The sequence below is a fragment of the Canis lupus genome, chromosome 7 (genome assembly GCF_011100685.1).
Source record: "Canis lupus familiaris isolate Mischka breed German Shepherd chromosome 7, alternate assembly UU_Cfam_GSD_1.0, whole genome shotgun sequence".
In the NCBI taxonomy this organism is placed as follows: Eukaryota; Metazoa; Chordata; class Mammalia; order Carnivora; family Canidae; genus Canis; species Canis lupus.
The window spans coordinates 55836818-55858953 of record NC_049228.1 but is presented as its reverse complement, the minus strand read 5'-3'; the positions used below and the strand labels follow the sequence as shown (position 1 = coordinate 55858953).

The following is a 22136-nucleotide window of genomic DNA, read 5'->3' as shown; positions in this document are numbered from 1 at the left end:
AAGTATATACCTATCAACAACTACTTTAAGTGTAAATGGACTAAATGCTTCAATCAAAAACATAAGAGGATTGAATGGAAAAAAAAAAGAGGTAGGGTAGCAACACTTCTATCAGGCAAAATAGACTTTAAAACAAAGACTGCAAAAAAAATAAATAAATAAAATAAAATAAAATAAAACAAAGACTGCAATAAAAGGCCAAAAAAAAAAAAAAAAGGCATTACATAGTCACAACGGGATCAATCCAAAAGGAGAACATAACAATTTTAAGTATCTTTGCATGCAAGTAGGAGGACCTAAATATATAAAGCAAATGTTAGAGATATAAAGTGAGAAATTCACAGTAATACAATAATAGTAGGGACTCTAACACCCCACTTATATCAATGGGTAGATCACCCAGACAGAAAACCAATAAGGAAATAGTTATTTTGAATGACACATTAGACCAGATGGACTTAATAGATTACAGAACATTCTATCCAAAATGAACAGAACATACATTCTTTTCAAGTAAATGTGAAACATTATCCAGGATAGATCATGCTAGGCTTCAAAACAAGTCTTAATAAATATTAAAGGACTGAAATAAAAATTAGACATCTTTTATACCCAAATGGCATGAAACTAGAAATCACAAAAAAAGATGGAAAAAACAAAAATACATGGAAACTAAACAACATGGTACTAAACAACCAATAAGTCAATGGAGAAATCAAAGAGTAAAAAAATAAATAAATAAATAAAATAAATATATAGCAAATGGAAACACAACAAAATCTTTGTGATGCAGCAAAAGTAGTTCTAAGTTTATGGCAATACAGGCCCACCTCAAGAAAAAAAAAAAAAAACTCAAATAAACAATTTAACCTTACACCTAAAAGAAAAGGAAGAACAAAACCCAAAGTTAGGGGAAGGGAAAAAAATAAGAGAAATCAAAGCAGAATTAAATGAAATAGAGACCAAAACTATAGAAATGATCAATGGTTCTTTGAAAAAATAAAATGTACAAACTTTAACTAGACTTAAGAAAAAGAAAAGACTCAAAATCACAAATGAAAGTTACAACCAACAACACAGTAATACAAAGGATTACACAGGACTACTTCAAAAAATTATATGTCAACAAATTAGGCAATGTAAAAGAAATAGATACTTTCCTAAAAACATTCAATCTTCTTAGACTGAATCAGAAGAAATAGAAAATCTAAACAGACTGATTAATGATTCATTTTTGTTACTACTAACAGGAAATTCCCAACAAACAAGAGTCCAGGCTGAGATGGCTTTACAGGTGAATCCTATCAAGCATTTAAAGAAGAGTTAACAACCTTCTTCAGGTGGAAGGACATAAGATGGTGTGGTAGGAGGACCCCAAACTTGCCTCATCCCTCAAAAACAGCTAGATTCCTATCAAATCATTAGTAATAACCGAGAAATCAATCCGAGGACTGACAGAACAAAGTGCACAACTAGAGGGAGAGAAGAGGACACATTGTGGTAGGAGTGCAGAGACATGGTTTGGGAGAGAAACGGATCATGGGTACTATAGAGGGGAGAGAGCTCTGGTGGTAGAGATAGAAAGAGAAGAGTGCATAGGAAATTATACAAGGAAAATGCTGGGGAAATGGAAGTGGCTGACTTTTGTGAGGTTCTGCAACCAGGCAGGGCTCAAAGACTAGAGTTTTAGAGGTCTGTGGTATGGCTGATGTGGAGCCCTGAGAGCACTGCAGTTCTGTGAAGAAGGCAGGCAGATAAGCCAGCTGGCAGATAGCATGGATCACCTAAGACACATAAGAGCCAGCAGTCCTCCTTCCTGGAGCCCACTCTTGTGTGAGGGCGCTTCTGGGCCAAACTTGCATCAGTCCCAATGTAACAAGACTGTCTCCCAGAAGACCAGTGCAGGTCTCACCACACCAGATCCCTAAAGTCTGGAGTCTTAAAACTCAGCAGGCCTGGCTGGGATAGAGACCAAAAGTGCACTACACTGCTCCAGGCAGGCAAGCAAGCTAGACCCAGACAGTGTGGAGGAAGGACATCTGGGACACCCAAGGGAAAGTTGTCTGCTCTTCTGAGAGGGCTTCCTCGAAAGTGGCAAACATGAACTTCCCTCTCTGGGGATGAAGGAGCTAGCTGGTGCCATTTCCCGCCCTTGCTCCTAAGCATAAACTAACTTTAGTAAGTAGCAAAGTGCCAAAAGTGGCAGCCTAAACTACTTAGACCAAGCCTCATGCCCCTAAACTCTGCAGGTGCTGCTTTTCTCAGGCAAGCATGCCTTAGAACCAGAGCAGCAGGCCTCTCCCCAGGGATGAGCACAAACCCCCACAGGTACCACCACATAGTGCTGCAAAGCTTCAGATCTAGTTCAAACAGATTCAAATCTCTTTTAATAAGCAGACCAGAGCACACTTAGTTAAAACTTCACCACATTCTGGTGAAGGTCCAAACACTCCCCACTGTAGGAAAAGGAAACTGCAGACCTAAGGAATAGAGTAACCAGAACACAGCACCAGAGACCCTTCCTGAAGCAGCAGACCCTGGACAACATATGACCTCTTCTTCATAAAACCATTACTCACAGGATCAGCAAACCTAAAAGGCTTTTCTCACATAGAGAAGAAGACAGAGACCTAGACAAAATGCCAAGATGAAGGAACGTATCCCAAGAGACAAAAGAAAAGGTCACAGCCAGCGATCTAATTGAGACATACATAAGTAATATGCCTGACCCAGAACTTAAAGCATCAATCATAAGGAAACTAGCTGGGTTTGACAAAAGCATAGAAAACACCAGGGAGTCCCTTACCACAGAGATAAAAGAGCTAATAACTAACCAGGCTGAAATGAAAAGTGCAATAACTGAGATTTAAAACTGACTGGATATAATGACCATGGGGATGAAAGAAGCAGATGAATGAATAAACGATATAGAAGATAAAATTATGGAAAATAATGAAGAGAGGGAAAGAAAATCATGAATTGGATCACGAATGTAAACTTACAGAACTCAGTGATTCCATAAAGCATAACATTCATAAAATAGGAGTCCCAAAAGAAGAAGAGGGAGAAAAGGGGGCAAAATGGTTATTTGAGAAAATTATAGCTGTAAACTTCTCTATTTTAGAGAAGGAAACAGACATCTAAATCCAGGAGGCACAGAGAACTCCCATCAAATCAACAAAAGCAGGCCACACCAAGACATAATATAGTTAAATTTGCAAAATATAAAGAAAAAAACCTAAAAGCAACAAGACAAAAGAAGTCCCTAACTTACAAAAGATAACAAAATAAGATGAGCATATCTCTCCACAGAAATTTGACAGGCAAGAAGAGAGTGGCAATGGTATATTGATAAGATGCTGAGCAGAGAAAATATGCAGCCAAGACTTCTATCCAGTGAGGCTATCATTCAGAATAGAGAGGTAAAGAGTTTCTCAAACAAAAACTAAAGGAGTTCATGACCACTAAATTAGCCCCGCAAGAAATTCTTAAGGAGGCTCTTGGAGTGGGAAAGAAAGATCAAAAGCAATAAAGACTAGAAAGGAACAGAGAAAATCTCCAAAAACAATGACAAAACAAGTAATAAAATGGCACTAAACACATATCAATAACTACTCTGAAATGTAAAATTGGACTAAATGATTCAATCAGCAAACATCAGGTATCAGAATAGATAAAAACAAGCAAAATCCATCTATATGCTGCTTCCAAGAGACTAATTTTAGAACAGAAGATACCTTAGGGTTGAAAGTGAGGGGATGGAGAAACATTTACCATGCAAATGGATATCAAAAGAAAGCTGGAGCAGCAACACTTACATCAGGTGAACTAGATCTAAACCAAAGATTTTAACAAGAGTTGAAAAGGTGCTATATCATATATGATATAGCATATATGCTATATATGCTATATCATATATCTCTGTTATGATATAGCACAACAGAGAGATCTATCTACCAAAAAGATCAAATAATTGTATATGTTTATGTCCCCAACTTGGGAGCACCCGAATACATAAAGCAATTGGTAACAAACATAAAGGAACTCACTGATAATAATATAATAATAGTAGGGAACTTTAACACACCACTTACATCAATGCACAATCATCTAAGCAGAAAATCAATAATAGTGTCTTTGAATGACACACTGGACCAGATGGACTTATCAGATATATTCAGAACGTTTCATCCTAAAGCAGCAGAATACACATTCTTTTCAAGTGCACATGGAACATTCTCCAGAATAGATCACATACTGGGTCACAAGTCAGGCCTCAACAAGTTCAAAAAGATTGAGAGCATACCATACATATTTTCTGAACACAGCGCTGTGAAACTTGAAGTGAAATACAAGAAAAAATTTGGAAAGACCACAAACACATGGATATTAAAGAACATCTTACTAAAAAATGAATGGATCAACAAAGAAATTAAAGAATAAATTAAAAAATACATGGAAACAAATGAAAATGGAAATACGATGACCCCAAATCTTTGGGATAGAGCTAAAGTGGTCAAAAACAGATGCATATAGCAATACAGGCCTACCCCAAGAAGAAAAAATCTCAAATACACAACCTAACCTTACACCTAAAGAAGCTAGAAAAAGAACAACAAATGAAGTTGAAAGCCAGCATAAGCAGGGAAATAATATAAATTAGAGCAGAAACAAACTATATAGAAACAAACAAAAAACCCAGAATGATGAAACCAGAAGCTGGTTCTTTGAAAAAATTAATAAAATTGATAAATCCTGGGGCACCTGGGTGGCTCAGTCTGTTAGGTGTCTGCCTCCAGCTCATGTCATATCAGGGTCCTAGGATCCAGCCCCACATTAGGCTCTCTGCTCCGCAGGTAGCCTGCTTCTCCCTTTCCCTCTGCCCCTTTCCCCTGCTCATGCGCTCTCTCTCTCTCTCTCTCTCTCTCTTAAATAAATAAATAAATAAATAAATAAATAAATAAATAGATAAATATCTTATTAAAAAATTGATAAATCCAGGAAAAATTTGTTAAATCCCTACCCAGACTTACCATAAAGAAAAGACTCAAATAAATAAAATCACAGATGAGAAAGGAGAAATCACAACCAACACCACATAAATACAATCATAAGAAAATATTATGAAAACCTATATGCCAACACACTGGACAATCTGGAAGAAATGGATAAATTCCTAGAAACATGTAAAATACCAAGCTGAAACAGGAAGAAATAGAAAACCTGAACAGACCAATAACCAGCAAATAAACTGAAGCAGTAATCAAAACTCTCCCAACAGCCTCGTGGCTTCTGCAGTCCAGCTCCCCTGCCCTAGAGCCCAGTGCCACTGCTGCCATGTCTTCCAGGGTCAGCCTAAAGGCCATGCAGCACCTAGTGGAGCAGCTCAAGCTAGAGGCCAGTGTAGAGAAGATCAAGGTCTTGCAGACAGCTGCAGAGTTTCAAGAGTACTGACTTCAGAGATGCCCTGCTGGCAGGTATTTCAGCTGGAAGCAATTGCTTCCAGAACCCCAGATTCTGTGCCTTATTCTAAAGGCTATAGGGAAGAAATTCACTGAGGAATGCTTTTAAGCATGAAGTGATGAAAAACTGTCTCCAGGTCTCAAGAGAACATTTTTCTCCAGCCAAATGATTTCTAGATATTTCAGACCTTTCCTGTAGCCTGCTCCTAAAGCCAAAATTCTACCCAAATTGATGAGTTTCTACTTAGATAAGGAAACTCATTTTAGGAGTAGACTAAGTAATAATGTCCTGACTCTTTTGGCAAAGTGTTTTTATATATAAGACAAATAAAATGTTCCCCCCAAATACACCTGTTTCTACACCTGGAATATTTGTTTTGTTTACTGGATGTTTATATTTTGAGAAGGAAAATATTTTTGTTAAAAAATTGAATATTTGTAATTTGTTGTTTCTAAGGTTTTTATACCATAACAAAACTTGTTCTTTTCTCACAGATCTAGTTTTTAAAGATAAACAAGTATAAAACTGGAAAAAGAATAGGCTTTATTAATCAAAGGATGTCTAGATTTCTCTGAGAATATTGTTTTATTTGTAACTATAAACATGGGAGTTATTTCTTAGCAAACTTGTTTGGAAAGATTCATGTTGTGTTGTGTGTTAGATTGCCTCATCATATGTATGAAGCAGATTTGGTCTTTCTTAAGTTCCTCTATTTTATGGTTGTGGTTGTACTTAAAAAAAAAAAAAGAACCACATCGTTTCATATCTTTTTAAGGAAAAGATTTAGTTATGTATTCTAGAGAGAGCACACATGCACAAGGGGGGGGGGAGGGCCAGAGGGAGGAGGGAGGGAGGAAGAGAGAGAGAGAGAGAATATCTTAAGCAGATTCTAAACTGAGTATGGAGTCCAATGGAGGGTTCAATCTCACAACCCTGAGATTGTGACTTCAGCTGAAATAAAGAGCCTTACACTTTGACTGAGCCACCCTGGCACGACTATTTCATGCCCCCCCCTTTCCCCCGCTCCTATTTCATGGCTTAAAAAAAAATGTTTAAATGTGATTTCAGAACATTGCAATGATTAAAAACCAAATAATGTGAAAAATACTACAACCTAAATTAATTCTTAATGTCACAAGTGTTTTACTTTGATGATGTCTCTTCAATTTAATCTCAGATGCATTTTTTAAAAATTTTAGGAAAGAGTTATTGAACACTCATAAGAGCAGAGTGGAGAGGAGCAGAGAGAAAAGGAGAGATAGAATCTTAAGTAGGATCCACACTCAGTGCAGAACCTGACCTGGGGCTTAATCTCATGACCCTGAGATCAAAACTAGAGCCAAAATCAAGAGTTGGATGCTCAAATGACTGAGCCACCCAGGCGCCCCTAATTTGGGATACTTTTAAAAGGATACTTTCTGTTTGTAATAATCTTTGATGACTTTGGAAATAAAACTTCTGCTTAATTAAAAAAAAAAATCTCCCAACAAACAAAAGTCCAGGGCCATATGGTTTCACAGGGAAATTATACCAAACATTTAAAGAAGAGTTAGTACCTATTCTTCTCAAACTATTCCAAAAATTAGAAATGGAAGGAAAGCTTACAAATTCATTCTACAAGGCCATAATTACCCTGATTCCAAAACCAGACAAAGATGTCACTAAAGTAAGAGAACTACGGGACAATATCCCATATGAACATGGATATAAAAGTTTCCAATAAGATACTAGGGAAGTAAAATCTGACAGCACATTAAAAGAATCATTTACCATGATCAAGTGGGATTTATTCCTGGGTTGTGAGGGTGGTTCCATATCCACAAATCAATCACATTAATAAAAGAAAGAATAAGAACCATAATAGTCTTTCAATAGATACATAAAAAGCATTTGACAAAATATAGTATCAATTCTTGATAAAAACCCTTAAAGCAGGGTTAGAGAGAACATACCTCATTATTATAAAAGTCATATACAAAAAAACTAACAGTTAATATCATCCTCAATAGGGAAAAACTGAGAACTTTTCCTCTATGGACAGGAACAAGATAGCATGTCCACTCTCACCATTATTTAACATAGTACTGGAAGTCCTATCCTCACCAATCACAAAATAAAAAGAAATAAAAGACATCCAAATCAGTGAGGAGGAAGTCAAACATTCACTATTTGCAGACAACTGACATGCTATGTAGAAAACCTGAAAGACTCCACCAAAAAAAATGCTAGAATTGACACATGAATTCAGTAAAGTTGTAGGATACAAACTCAATATACAGAAATCTGTATATACATCAATAATGTTTCTATACATCAATAATGAAGTAGCAGATAGAGAAATCAATGAACCAATCCCATTTACAATTGCGCCAAAACCCACAGATACCTACAAATAAACTTAACCAAAGAGGTAAAAAATCTGTACCTTGAAAACTATAGAACACTTATGAAAGGAATTGAAGATGACACAAAGAAGCGAAAAAAATATTCCATGCTCATGGACTAGAAGAACAAATACTGTTAAAATGTCTATACTACCCAAATTTAATGCTCCATATCAAAATACCACTAGCATTTTTCACAGAGCTAGAACAAACAATACTAAAAATTGTATGGAACCATAAAAGACCCTGAATATCCAAAGCCATCTTGAAAAAGCAAAGCAAAGCTGAAAGCATCACAATTCCTAGACTTCAAGTTATATGACAAAGCTATAGCAATCAAGACAGTATGGTGCTGGCACAAAAATAAACACATAGATCAGTAGAACAGAACAGAAAACCCAGAAATGGACCCACAATTATATGGTCAACTAATCTTCAACAGAGCAGGAAAGAATATCCAATGGAAGACAGTCTCTTCAACAAATAGTGTTGGGAAAATTGGACAGCTACATGCAGAAGAATGAAATTGGACCACTTTCTTACACTATACACAAAAAATAAATTTGAAATGGATGAAAGACCTAAATATGAGATAGAAAACCATCAAAATCCTAGAGAATACGAGGCATTATCATCTTTGCCATCAGCTGTGGAAACTTCTTTCTAGACACAGCTCCTGAGGCAAGGGAAACAAAAGTAAAAATAAACTATTGGGCTTCATCAAGATAAAAAGTTTCTGCATAGTAAAGGACACAACCCAACTAAAATAAAACTTTTCAAATGGGAGAAGATATATGTAATAAAGGGTTAGTATCCAAAATCTATAAATAACTTATCTAAATCAAAACCCCAAATCCAGTTAAGAAATGGGCAGAACACAATGCCCTTCTACAGATGAAGGGCTAAAGAAGATGTGGGATATATACACAATGGAATATTACGCAGTCATCAGAAAGGCTGAATATCTACCATTTACACTGACATAGATGGAACTGGAGGGTCTTATGCTGAGTGAAATAAGTCAATCAGAGAAAGACAATTATCATATGGTCTCATTCATTTGTGTAATATAAATAGTGAAAGGGACCATAAAGGAAAGGGGGAAACTGAGTGGGGAAAAGTTAGAGGGGAACACAAACCATGAGAGACTCCTAACTCTGAAACAAACAAAGGGTTGCAGAAGGGGAGGTGAGTGGGGTATTAGGATAACTGGGTAATGGCATTAAGAAGGGCACCTGATGAGATGAGCACTGGGTGTTATACAATATGTTGGCAAACTGAATTTAAATAAAATTTTAAAAAAAGAAATGGGCAGAAGATATGAATAGACATTTTTTCAAAGAAGACATACAGATGGCTAACAGATGAAAAGATGTTCCACATCACTCATCACAGGGACATACAAATTAAAACTACAGTTAGATATCACCTCACATCTGTTTGAATGGCTAAAATTAACACAGGAAACAACAGATGTTGGTGAGGATGTGGCCAAAGGGGAACCCTCTTACACTGTTGGTGGGAATGCAAATTGGTGCCGCCACTCTGGAAAAATGGTATGGAGGTTCCTCAAAAGTTAAAAATAGAACTACCGTATGACCCAGCAATTGTACAACTACGTATTTACCCACAGGATACAAAAATACTGATTTGAAAATATTGATGTTTATAGCAGCAGCATTATCAACAATGGCCAAATTATGGAAAGAGCCAAATATTCATCAATTGATAAATGAATAAAGTAGTGTGTGCGTGTGTATGTGTGTGTATATGTATATATATGTGTGTGTGTGTATGTGTGTGTATGTATATATATATATACACACATACACATATGTGGAAAACTACTCAGCTATCAAAAGGAATGAAATCCTGCCATTTGCAAGGATGTGAATAGGACTAGTGTATTATGCTAAGCAAAATAACTCAATCAGAAAAAGACAAATATCATATGGTTTTACTCCTACATGGAATTCTAAAAAATAAATGAAACAAATGAACATAGTGGAGGAAAAAGAGAGGCAAACCATAAAACAGACCCTTAAAAGAAACTGAGGGTTGCTAGAGGGGTGGGGGAGGATGGGTTAAATGGGTGGTGGGTATTATGAGGAGCACTGGGTATCATAGTGAGTGAGTGATAAACCACAAAATTATATTACTGAAACTAATATTATACTATACGCTAACAGGAATTTAAATAAAAACTTGAAACTACAACCAAAAAAAAAAAAAGCCTATGGAAAGAGCAAAAAAATAAAAATAAAAAATAAATAAGCAATACTCACCTTTCTCAAACTATTCCAAACAAATAGTAGAGGAAGTAATGCTTCCAAATTCTAACTAGGATTACCCTGACACCAAAATCTGATAGGCATAGGTTTATCTATGAATATAGATATAAAAATACTAATATATATATATATACACATATATATATAAATACTCAAAAAATATTAGCAAATTGATTTCTACAATATATTAAAAGGATTGTTCATAATGATCAAGTGCGATTTATTCTAGGGATGAAAAATGGTTCCATATTTGCAAATCAATCAACGTGATACACCATAGTAACAAAATGAATGAATTAACAAAAATCATGAAATCATCTCAACAGATGCAGAAAAAGCATGTGATAAAATTCACCATCTGCTCATGCTAAAAATCTCTCACTAAAGTACATTTGGAAGAAACATTTATCAACATAATAAAAGCCATATATGAAAAACCCACAGCTAATATCATACTCAATGGTGAAAAACTGAACGCTTTTCCTCAAAGATCAGGAACAAAGCACAGATGTCTGCTCTTAGCCCATTTATTCAACATAGTACTGGAAGTCCTAGCTAGGGTACTACAGCTACATCTAATAGAGCTAATAAATGAATTCAGTAAATTTGTGGGATAAAAAATTGATGTACAGTTATCTGTTGCATTTTTATGCACTAATAATGAAATATCAGAAAAATAATTTATGAAAACAATCCCATTTACAATGTTATCAAAAATTAAATATTTTGGGATAAATTTAACCAAGGAGATAAAAGATCTAGTATAATAAAATGGTTGTTTCATTCTTTTGAATGTAGCTATGCAGGTTTCCCAGCACCATATATTGAAGAGACTGTCTTATCCCTATCATCTGTTTTGTACTCCTTTATCATAGATTAATTTACCTTGAAAGAATGTATTCTGGAGTTTCTATTCTGTTTAGGTGAACTATGTGTCTATTTTTGTGTTTTGTTTACTATAGCTTCATAGTAGTTTTAAACCTGGGATTGTGTTACTTCCAGCTTTGTTCTTCTTTTTCAAGATGTCTTTCATTATTTCAGGGTCTTTAGTGGATACATACAATTTTGGGATTATTTGTTCTAGTTCTGTGAAAAATATTATTGGTATCTTATAGGGATTACATTTAACATTTAGATCACTTTGGGTAGTATGGGCATTTTAACAATATTCTTCCAATCCATGAATATGGTATGTCTTTTTCTATTTATGTCAGCTTCAATTCATCAGTGTCTCAGTTTTCTCAGTATAGATCTTTCATGTAATACCTGAAACTTTAAAACTTCTAAAAGAAAACATAGTCAATAAATTCTTAGACATCAGTCTTAGCAATATTTTTCTGCATGTCTCCTCAGGCAAGAGAAGCAAAAGCAAAAATAAACAAGACTATATAAAACCAAAAAAGCTTTTTTACATTGAAAGGAACCATCAATACAACAAAAAGGCAACGTAATGAAAGGAAGAGTATATTTGTAAATGATATATCCAATAAGGGATTCATATCCAAATTATATAAAGAACTCCTACAACTCAACATCAAACAATTCTATTAAAATTGGGCAGAGGACATAAGTAGACATTTTCCCAAAGGCGACACACAGATAGATGGCCAAGAGGAACATAAGAAGATGCTCAACATCACTAATCATCAGGGAAATGTAAATTAAAACCACAATGAGCTATTATCTCACACCTGTTAGAATGGCCAGTATCAAAAAGACAGGAAATAATAATTGTGGTGAAAAGGGAAACCTCATGTACTGTTGATGGGTAGGTAAATTGGTGTAAACACTATGAAAAACTATATGGAGGCTCCTCAAAAAAATTAAAAATAGAAATATTATATGATTCAGTAATTTCACTTCTGGGTATTTATATAAAAAAAAGAGGACACTAAATTCAAAAAGATACATGCACCCCCATGTTTATTGCAACATTATTTATAATAGCCAAGGTATGAAGGCAACCACCTGAGTATCCACTAATAGAAGAAAGGACAAAGAAGACATAGTATGTACACACACACACACACACACACACACACACACAAATGGAATATACTCCTCCATAATAAAAAATAAAATCTAGCCATTTGTTATGACATGAATGTATCTAGAAGGTATTATGCTAAGTGAAATAAGACTGAGGAAGACAAATACCATACAATTTCACTTATATATGGAATCTAAAAAGAACAAATGAACAACAATGAAAAAACAGAAACAGACTCAAATTCAAAGAACCTGTGGTTGTCAGAGGTGGTGGGTGGAGGGATGGGCAAAATAGGTTAAAGGGATAAGAAGGACAAACTTTCAGTTCTAAAACAACTCAGAGGGATACAAAGTATAGCATAAAGAGTATAGTCCATAATGTTGTTATAACGTTATTTGGTAACAGATGATAACTACACTTACTGTGGTGAGAATTTCAAAATGTATACAATTTTCAAATCACTGTGTTGTACACCTGAAACTAATATTTTCTATCAGTAATGCTTCAAGTTAAAAAAAAAGGGGGTTGTTAAAACAGATTGCTATACCTCATACAGTAGGTCTGGGGTGGAACCCAAAAATCAGAATTTCTAATACATATCCAAGTAATGCAGATGTAGCTAGTCCTACTCTGTTTGGGCTGCTATAACAAAAATACTACAGATGAGTGACTTAAACAACAAACATTTATTTTTCGGAGGGCTGGACATTGGGAAGTCCAAGATCAAGGTGCCAGCAGATTTGATGTCTGATGAGGCCTGCTTCCTGGTTCACAGATAGCAATCTTTTCCCACAGCAGAAGGGGAATGCTCTGGGTTTTTAAAGAAGGGTATTAGTCCCATTTATGAGGGTTCCACCCTCATGACCTAATCACCTCTCCAAAGTCCCACCTCTTAGTATCATATTGAGGGCTAAGATTTCAACACAAAAATTTCAGAAGGACACAAACATTCATTTCAGAAAACTACAAGTCTGGGGAACACACTTTGAGAAGCTAGTGCATTTTTACTTTCTTCAAATGTAATCCAAATAACCATCACCATCATGGGCTCCATGAAATCTTCATAACCTTTAAGATTTTCAAATATTTTTTTTCTTTTTAAGATATCTATACATTTTATAAACCCCAGTACATAATGTCTTTCTTGTTCAAAATAGTTATAAGCAAAATAGTATATGTGAGGGGATCCCTGGTGGCTCAGCGGTTTAGCGCCTGCTTTTGGCCCAGAGCATGATCCTGGAGTCCCGGGATCAAGTCCCACATCGGGCTCCCGGCAAGGAGCCTGCTTCTCCCTCTGCCTGTGTCTCTGCCTCTCTCTCTCTCTCTCTCTCTATGTCTATCATGAATAAATAAATTTTAAAAATCTTAAAAAAAACAGTATATGTGACCTTTAGTTTTCAAATAAACTGGGCAACATATCTTATCACATTGACACTTCAATTTTTTCCATAAAATGTAAAGAATTTATTTTGTCAATGGACTTTTGAATCTCTTTAAATAGCATTTGATTGAAATTTAAGAGAAAAAAACACTTTTTAAAATTAAAATGTTAAAAAAATTTTTTTAATGTTTTGAATGGAATCAATTCATCTTAAAATCCCATAATGAAATCACAGGATTTATCAAAGTCAAAATGAAACTGCTGCTGACATTCATGTGTTGTTACCCTAACAAATTGTGCTTTTATTTTTTATTTTTTTTCAAATTGTGCTTTTATTATTGTAATCTTTCCTTTGTTATGTTGTTTCCTTTTAGGAAGGGTCTTGAATCTCATCTCTCTCTCATTATTTTCAACATCATTATTTTTGTCACTCTTTTTCTTATTTTTATAATTTTGACATCAGAATTTAGCAACAGTTTTTGACATGCTGACATTTTGGAGCTTCTGCCAATCTTTCTCTTTTGGGCTTTTTTACTAGAAGACTTCTTTTCCTTTATACATGAACTGTGGAATGATCAAGAATTCTGAAAATGTAAAAATTATAATTAAGACATACACATTTCTAAGTCACTTCCATGTTATTTTGAGCTACATAACTATATTATCACATTGTCCTTCTACCATATACATTGAAGTTCTTGATGAATCTATATATAGTTTTGCTGTTAGAAATCATTTCTTCAAGCTAATTCAGCCTGTCTATGGCAACTTTGCTATTTCTTCTGGAACTTCCAAGTCTCATCTGGACAGATTGTATGCTTGATGCAGTATGCTAAGGTCCAATTTGATAAGTGAGATGCACACAAGTACCTTTGCCTATAGATACATTAGCTATTCTCAGATCTGCTACAGGGTTGTGTCATATAAAAAATTTTCATGGGATTCCCATAAAACAGAAAAAAATATATAGTAGGCTTATTGAGTATATTCTTCAAAGGACATTAATTTTGACTAATTCTCAGTAAGAAGAAAATCTTTCATTTTATATATGTGATGATTAGAAGAAAGTTCAATATTTTAAACTGTGGCTGCAGACAACTCAACCTTTGTTTCTCCTGGGTCCATTTCCCATATAGTTCTGGTACCAAGGATGACAGTACATGTTCACCTCAGAATCTGTGGCTGTAAACACCATGTGGACTAATGTCAGGACAGTTGATATTAGGATTATTCCTGGGAGGGCTCCCTATGCTGGCATACAGTAACTCAAGTGCACCCAGAAGTGATGGTAAATTTCTTCTTTTCCTCCATTGTTTTATAGATGGTCTTTTAGGTATGGTAACTTTATAGTGATCAAATAAAAAAACAAAAGGCCAGATCTGATTTCTGAGCAGACATAAACAGATTAGTCATACAAGAAAGCTTAACTTAGCTTATTTTGCAAGATTAACTTGACGTGGGTCATTATTTTGCTTATGTCTCTGAAAATCATAGTGAAACTTAAACTAGCCCCCAAAATTGGTATGAAATAATCACTAACCAATTTCCTCATTTACAAAAATTCTAATAGTATAACCAATCACTATGAATACAGTCACTGTCTCCTCACTACATAAGCTGCTTTTTAACAATATACCTACCCCTGAGCCTCATTCTATGTTTTAAGTGCTCACAGTTTATAAACTGTCTTTTTGGTATGTTCACAGTAAACTTTTACTAATTATTAGTTTAGTGGTTCAAGTTCATTTCTGAATTATTGGCAATAGTTTAACCTAGTTATTTTAAGATGAGACCATGATGAAATGAAATGGAGAAAATTAATGAACATACCTTGAGATCCTAGATTTGAAACCTGTTATAATAAAATAAAACTTTTTGGTAATTTCAAGTTTTTATTTAAATTCTAGTTATTCTGGGACACCTAGGTGGCTCAGTGGTTGAGTGTCTGCCCTTGGCTGAGGTTGTGATCCCAGGGTGCTGGGATCAAGTCCTGATCAGGCTCCCTCTGGGGAACCTGCTTCCTCGGCCTATGTCTCTGCCTCTTTCTCAGTGTCTTTCATGAATAAATAAGATCTTTAAAAACTAAATAAATTCCAGTTATTTCACATATAGTATAATGTTAGTTTCAGGAGAATCTAGTGATTCCTCACTTACATATAATACCTAGTGTTCATCACAAGTGCCCTCCCTATGCCCATCATCCATTTGTATCATTCCCACCCACCTCCCCTCCAGCAACCCTCAGTTTGTTCTCTATAGTTAAGAGTCTTTTATGGTTTGCTTCCTTTTCTCTATTTTTTCCCCTTTCCCCCATAGTCATCTGTTTTGTTTCTTAAATTCCACATGAGTGAAATCAGATGGTATTTGTCTTTCTCTGACTTATTTTGCTTAGCACAATACACTCTAGCTCTGTCCACGTCATTGCAAATGACAAGATTCCATTCTTTCTGATGGCTAATATTTCATTGTATATATACCACATCTTCTTTATCCATTCATCAGTTGATGGATGTTTGGCTCTTTCCATAATTTGGCCTTTGTAGATAATGCTGCCGTAAACTTTGGGGTGCATGTCCCTTCAAATCAGTATCGTTGTATCCTTTGAGTAAATACCTAGCAGTATAATTGCTGAGTCATAGGGTAGCTCTATTTTTAGCTTTTGGGGAAACTCTATACTGTTTTTCCAGAGTGGTGGTACCAGTTTGCATTCCCACCAACAGCGTAAGAGGGTTCCCCTTTTGCCACGTCCTCACCAACATCTGTTGTTTCCGTGTTAATTTTAGCCATTCTAACACATGTGAGGTTAGATCTAATTGTAGTTTTGATTTGCATGTCCTGGATGATGAGTGAAGTTGAACATCTTTTCATCTGTTAGCCATCTGTATGTCTTTTTTGAAAAAAATGTCTATTCATGTCTTCTGCCCATTTCTTAACTGGATTATTATTATTATTATTATTATTTTTTTTTTTTTTGGTATTTAGTTAGATAAGTTCTTTATAGATTTTGGACTCTAACCCTTTATCAGATACATCATTTTCAAATATCCTCTCCTATTCCAAAGGTTGCCTTTTGGGTTTGTTGATTGTTTTCAAAACAACAGAAATTTTGAGTGGACTTACATTTTGTAGAAGGGTATGTTTTCAGTTTAGTAGTAACTGCTGCATTTTTAGGATGTGGGAAAACAGTTTTTTAGAAGTGTAAGTTTCTGATATTGGGTGAACTAAGGAAAATAAACAGTAGACATTTGATACCTTTTCCTATTTTTGAGGAATCTCCCTTTTTATAAACTGACCTCACCTCCCACCACAAAAGCTTTAAAATGCCTGTGTTTGGGGGACTCTCAATCCAGACTTCACCTATTGGACATACTCACCACAAACTTTAAATACAAGATGGTTTGTAAAGAAATAGAGACCATTCTGGCCAGAGGGTAGCCAGAGGGCAACTGTATGTTCAGTTGCAGGGGTAGCAGTACCCATGGTTCTAGGGGGCAATTGCCTATGCTCAGTCTTGCAGTATTTCCAACAGGTAACTTGTGCAAACTACAAAATTGTTCCTGGCTATGGAGATTCCAAGCCTGATTGTTCACCCCTCCCACAGACTGCTTTATAAATATTTTCTCTGTTGCAATTAGTCACCTTCATTAAAATCCCTGAGTGCTGCCTATGCCAAACTCTTTTTTTTTAATTTTTTTTTATTTATGATAGTCACACAGAGAGAGAGAGAGAGACAGAGAGAGAGAGAGAGAGGCAGAGACACAGGCAGAGGGAGAAGCAGGCTCCATGCACCGGGAGCCCGACGTGGGATTCGATCCCGGGTCTCCAGGATCGCGCCCTGGGCCAAAGGCAGGCGCTAAACCGCTGCGCCACCCAGGGATCTCTATGCCAAACTCTTTGATGAGAATATGGATATTTGAATTGAAAAAGATTTTTTTTAGCCCAAAGATTAAGTCACTCATGATATACTGCAGGTTTTAAAAATACTCTGTGAATATATTAAGAACTCCTACAACTCAGGGGTGGCTGGGCAGCTCAGTTGTTTAAACATCCAACTCTTGATTTTGGCTCAGGTTACAATCTCAGGGTCGTGAGATCAAGCCCCACATTGGGCTCTGTGCTGGGTGTGGAGTCTGTTAAGATTCTCTCTCTCCTTCACCCTTTGCCCCTCTCCACTCACTTGTGTATTCTCTCTCTCTCTCTCTCTCTCTCTTCCTCACAAGAAAACAAACTCCTACAACTCAACAACAACACAAAAATTTAAGAACCTTATCCAAAAAATGGGCAAAGGGCTTGAGGAGACATTGGTCCCAAACTGACATACAAATGGCCAACAAGTATATGCAAAGATCCTCAACATCACTAACAATCAGAGAAATGTACATCAAAAATGCAATAAAATATCACCTAATACCCAATTAGGATGGATACTATCAAAATCCCAGAAAATAACAAGGGTTGGTGGTTATATGTTAAAGTACAAATCCTTGTGCACTGATGATGGGATTGTAAAATAGTGTGATGGGTATGAAAAACATGTTGGTTCCTTAAAAAAATTAAAGATAGAACTACCATATAATCCTTAAATCCCACTTGTTGATATGTATCCAAAAGAACTGAAAGCAGGATCTCTAAGAGATATGTTCATAGCAGCACTACTCATAATAGCTAAAAGATGGAAGCAACCTAAATATCTATCCATGGATAAATGGATAAACAAAGTGTGGTATTGGAATATGCATATAATTAAATGTTACTACTCAGCCTTAAAAAGGAGGGAAATACTGTCACATGCTATAACATGTAACATTTTCAGAAGGAAAAATACTGTATGATTCCACTTATATGATATACTCAGAACAGTCAAAATAATACAGACAAAGTAGAATGGTGGTTTGCCGGGAGGTGAGGGGAAAGGGGAGTGGGAAGTTCCTGTTTAATGGGCACAAAATTTGTTTTACAAACAAAAAAACAGTTATGGACTTGGATAGTAATGACATTTGCACATTATTTAATATCACTAAACTGTACATTAAAAATGGTTAAGATGGTGATTTTTGTTGAGTTTATTAGAATTCTAAAAAAAAAATACAAAGATTTAATTTAAAAAGCTCCACAATTGGGGCACCTGGGTGAATCAGTCAGACAAGCATCCAACACTTGGTTTTGGCTCAGGTGGTAATATCAGGAGTGGTGGGATCGAGCCCTGAGTCAGGCTCCACACTCGGCAGGGAATCTGCTTGAAAGACTCTCTCCCTATGCCCTTCTCACACTCGTTACCACCTTCATCTCTCTTTCTCTCAAACAGATAATCTTTAAAAACAAACTCCAAAATTTGTATAAGGAAAGAAATCCAAGCAAGTAAGGAATATTTCCTGTTTTTCTTTGCTCTTATTAATTCTCATGTTTGAGTTTTCACAACTCTTTCTTCCTCATTAGCAATATCATGGGGTTATTAAAAGACATTCAGTGAAGAAATTAGTATATAGGGAAAAAGAAGAAAGACCTTTATCAAGCATGTCTCATTTACTTTAGATCAAAGTGGGCTTCCTCCAAAGTTGGTATTGTTTAGGTTCCAACTTTAGATGATGAGGTAGCAGTAGAAAAGGCAGCAATCCCTCCTGCAATCCTAAACATATGTGGGTTTTTTAATATCAAATATAATTTGACCATTGATGATAGGAAGTCATGTATGAGAAGCAGTTTTTTGAGGATATATGCATTGGGATTTTTGCCTCAAATATGCAAGGAGATCATATAGAGATTCAACACTGAACAGGTTAATCTTGGATGTTAACACGCATACCACAGCAAAGAGAGATATTGGTCAGGCTACATAAACACTCATGGAGTGGAAATGGGGAGGAAAGTATAAGCAGTCATTCTAAAATAAGTTCAGAACAACTGATTCTCATGATTGTTCCCTGGCACACATGCCTGCTGTGCTAAATGGTTACAGAAGTTTTTCCTATCTGAGAAAAAAATTGCTCCATTATTCTGCAAATTTCATTTAGGAATAGAAGACATAAGTCAAAAGCAACACATTTCATTTTGATCAACTTGACACTTCTATGTGAAAGAATTTCCCCTGAGAGAATTGATATATATTTTAACCAATTTGTCAAGGCTTTTATTTTTATTATATAAATGATGATAGAAGTGTGTGGCAGGAATGACATTACAGGTTTCTACAAATTCGAAGTTTCTATGATTACATCACTTTTAAGAGGAAGAAACAAATGCAATTTATGTTCCTGAAGCTTCCAAAAACGTAGGGATATCGATTTTTTTCTTTTATTATAAGGTGAGAATATACTGATATTAGGGAAGTCTTGTGACACAGAAAACATGAACTGCTGATTTAACTCTTAAAGTTTCAAACACAACTATTAATGTTATTAACTTATCACCCTCAATGAGAAATCCCCAAATGGCAAAATTCATCTTCTAGTATCTCCATTTAGTTCTACAATTAAAATAATAAAAGGTAAATGTAGGCATCAGATCTCTGAGTGTCTCATGAATATTATATTTTGTTCAAGTACTTTTAAAAAGATGAAAAATATTATGCATACTGCTAATATATTTCCCCTAATTGCTAATTTTGTGGTTTTAGAGTAACATTTTTCCTTTTTAGAGTTAAAGTTCAATGGAAAGTGAGGCTTGAAAGTGAATTGAATTCCCAATCATTAATTTCATCACCAACAATTCAAATGATTATAATATTATTAGAGGTTTTAAGGCACAATTACAATTTTATTCACGAGGGAAGAGGGTGATATAAATATTTTAGCAGTATTAAGTAAAAATTTCACAGCCTAGGCTTCAGACACTAAATACTTAAGGTTTGAAAGGTGGAGTTTCCAAACCTAGTTTCTATTATAAAAGTACTTCTAACTTGTAGATTACATATTTAACCTTGTTTCATTTATTTTTAACATAAATCTAGTTGTAAATAACAGCAACATCATCCCTAATAATGATAATCACAATAAGAATGTTAGTTATGTTCCACATCTGTACTTAATACTTTATACCTATGAAATCATTTTCCCAAGGACCCCATGAGGTAAATTTTACTGGTAAGAGAAATGAGAATGAATGGTGGAGTTGTGATTTGAACCCCTGCAATCTGGCTTCATTGCTGTCCACCCATATGTGCTGTATTATAGCACATAAGATTTAACTGATATAACTTCTGGTTTGAGATTATTTTGATACTATATGGCATACAATCTATCTTTAAATTTATGTTCATAACTGTATTGGTCAATAAATACTAGCTGCTATAAAAAAAAAAACTCTCTAAATCTCAGTAACTAAACAGAATTCATTTCTGATTCAAAGCAGATCCAAAGTGGTTTCTGTGAGTGGTGGTGACTTCACATGTGGTAATTCAGGGACCTCAGTTTCTTCCATGTGTGGAAATCTAGGACCTTGGAGTCCTATGTCTAGCCAGTAGAGAAGCAAAGGAGGATCATACACAGGAAATTACTATGGGCCAGTCCTGGAGCTAGTGCATTTCATCTCTACTCTTTCCATTGCCTAGAACTCATTTACAGGGTCAAGGAACGCTTGAAAATGCTGTTTAGGTGTTATGTGCCCAAAAAGAAGAAGAAAGTAGATTGGCGAGCAGCTGGCCGGTATCTCCCACATCAGGCTTTGCTTATCTTAGTGATACATTACTCATACTTTCGGACTCCAAAACTAATATTTATTTCACTATAGCTCTGCTTTCTAGACACTCTATATACATATAGCAAAGTGAATAATACTAGTATATATAAAGGATGTTATGAAGGTAGAGCAGGATTTTAAAATTGGCCAGATTCTGGTCAGACAAGAGATTTCGGATGTCAACCAAAAAAGTAGACGACACAGTAAGTATTCAATCAGGTCTATACTGAAGGTTTTTTTTTTTTTTTTCCCTCTTCTATAAGGAAAACTTATCTGCTAAATCCCTGTTTCCTTATCTGTCCCTGCTACAATATATTAGCTCCCTTGAAAATTTATGGGATTCCTTGAGGAATTTTGACTGGATCAGTTATTGATATATATTAAGCATCTAAGATATCCTGGGTTTGTTAATTATTAATTTAAATGTGCACTATAAATACTTAATGCTAGGAACATAGCAAGTGATTAATAGAAGTTTGTAGGTTATTGCTTGGACAATATTGTTTTTTAATTGTGGGGTAAAGAAAGTGAATCCAAAATATGAATCTAAATTAAAGGTTTACAGAAGGATTAGACCATTTTCCTTTCATACTTACTTTTGAAGGTAGGTATGTAGGAAATAGCTGATTGTAGAACAATGCTATTTAATATGTTAAACAAATGAACTTTTAGATTATAAATGTAAAAACTGAAAAGCAAGACTCAAATAGACATTAAGCATGCTTGTTCTTAGGTCTCTGCAACAAAATTGAAAACAAAAATCAACCCCACATTTACCCTTGGTTGTAAAATCAGAATAAAAAGGGCAATAAGTGGGGCAGCCCGAGTGGCTCAGTGGTTTAGCACCTGCCTTCAGCCCAGGGCGTGATCCTGGAGACCTGGATCGAGACCCACGTCAGGCTCCCTGCATTCAGCCTACTTCTCCCTCTGTCTGTGTCTCTGCCTCTCTTTCT

The 22136-nt window shown here is 35.4% G+C and overlaps 1 protein-coding gene and 1 pseudogene across 16 annotated transcripts in view; one reads left to right on the top strand and one right to left on the bottom strand.

The window, feature by feature from the left end:
- Positions 1-22136, bottom strand: part of NOL4 (nucleolar protein 4) — a 521655-nt gene that overhangs the window by 121858 nt on the left and 377661 nt on the right. The window lies entirely within an intron of this gene.
- LOC100687547 lies at positions 5338-5533 on the top strand (annotated as a pseudogene).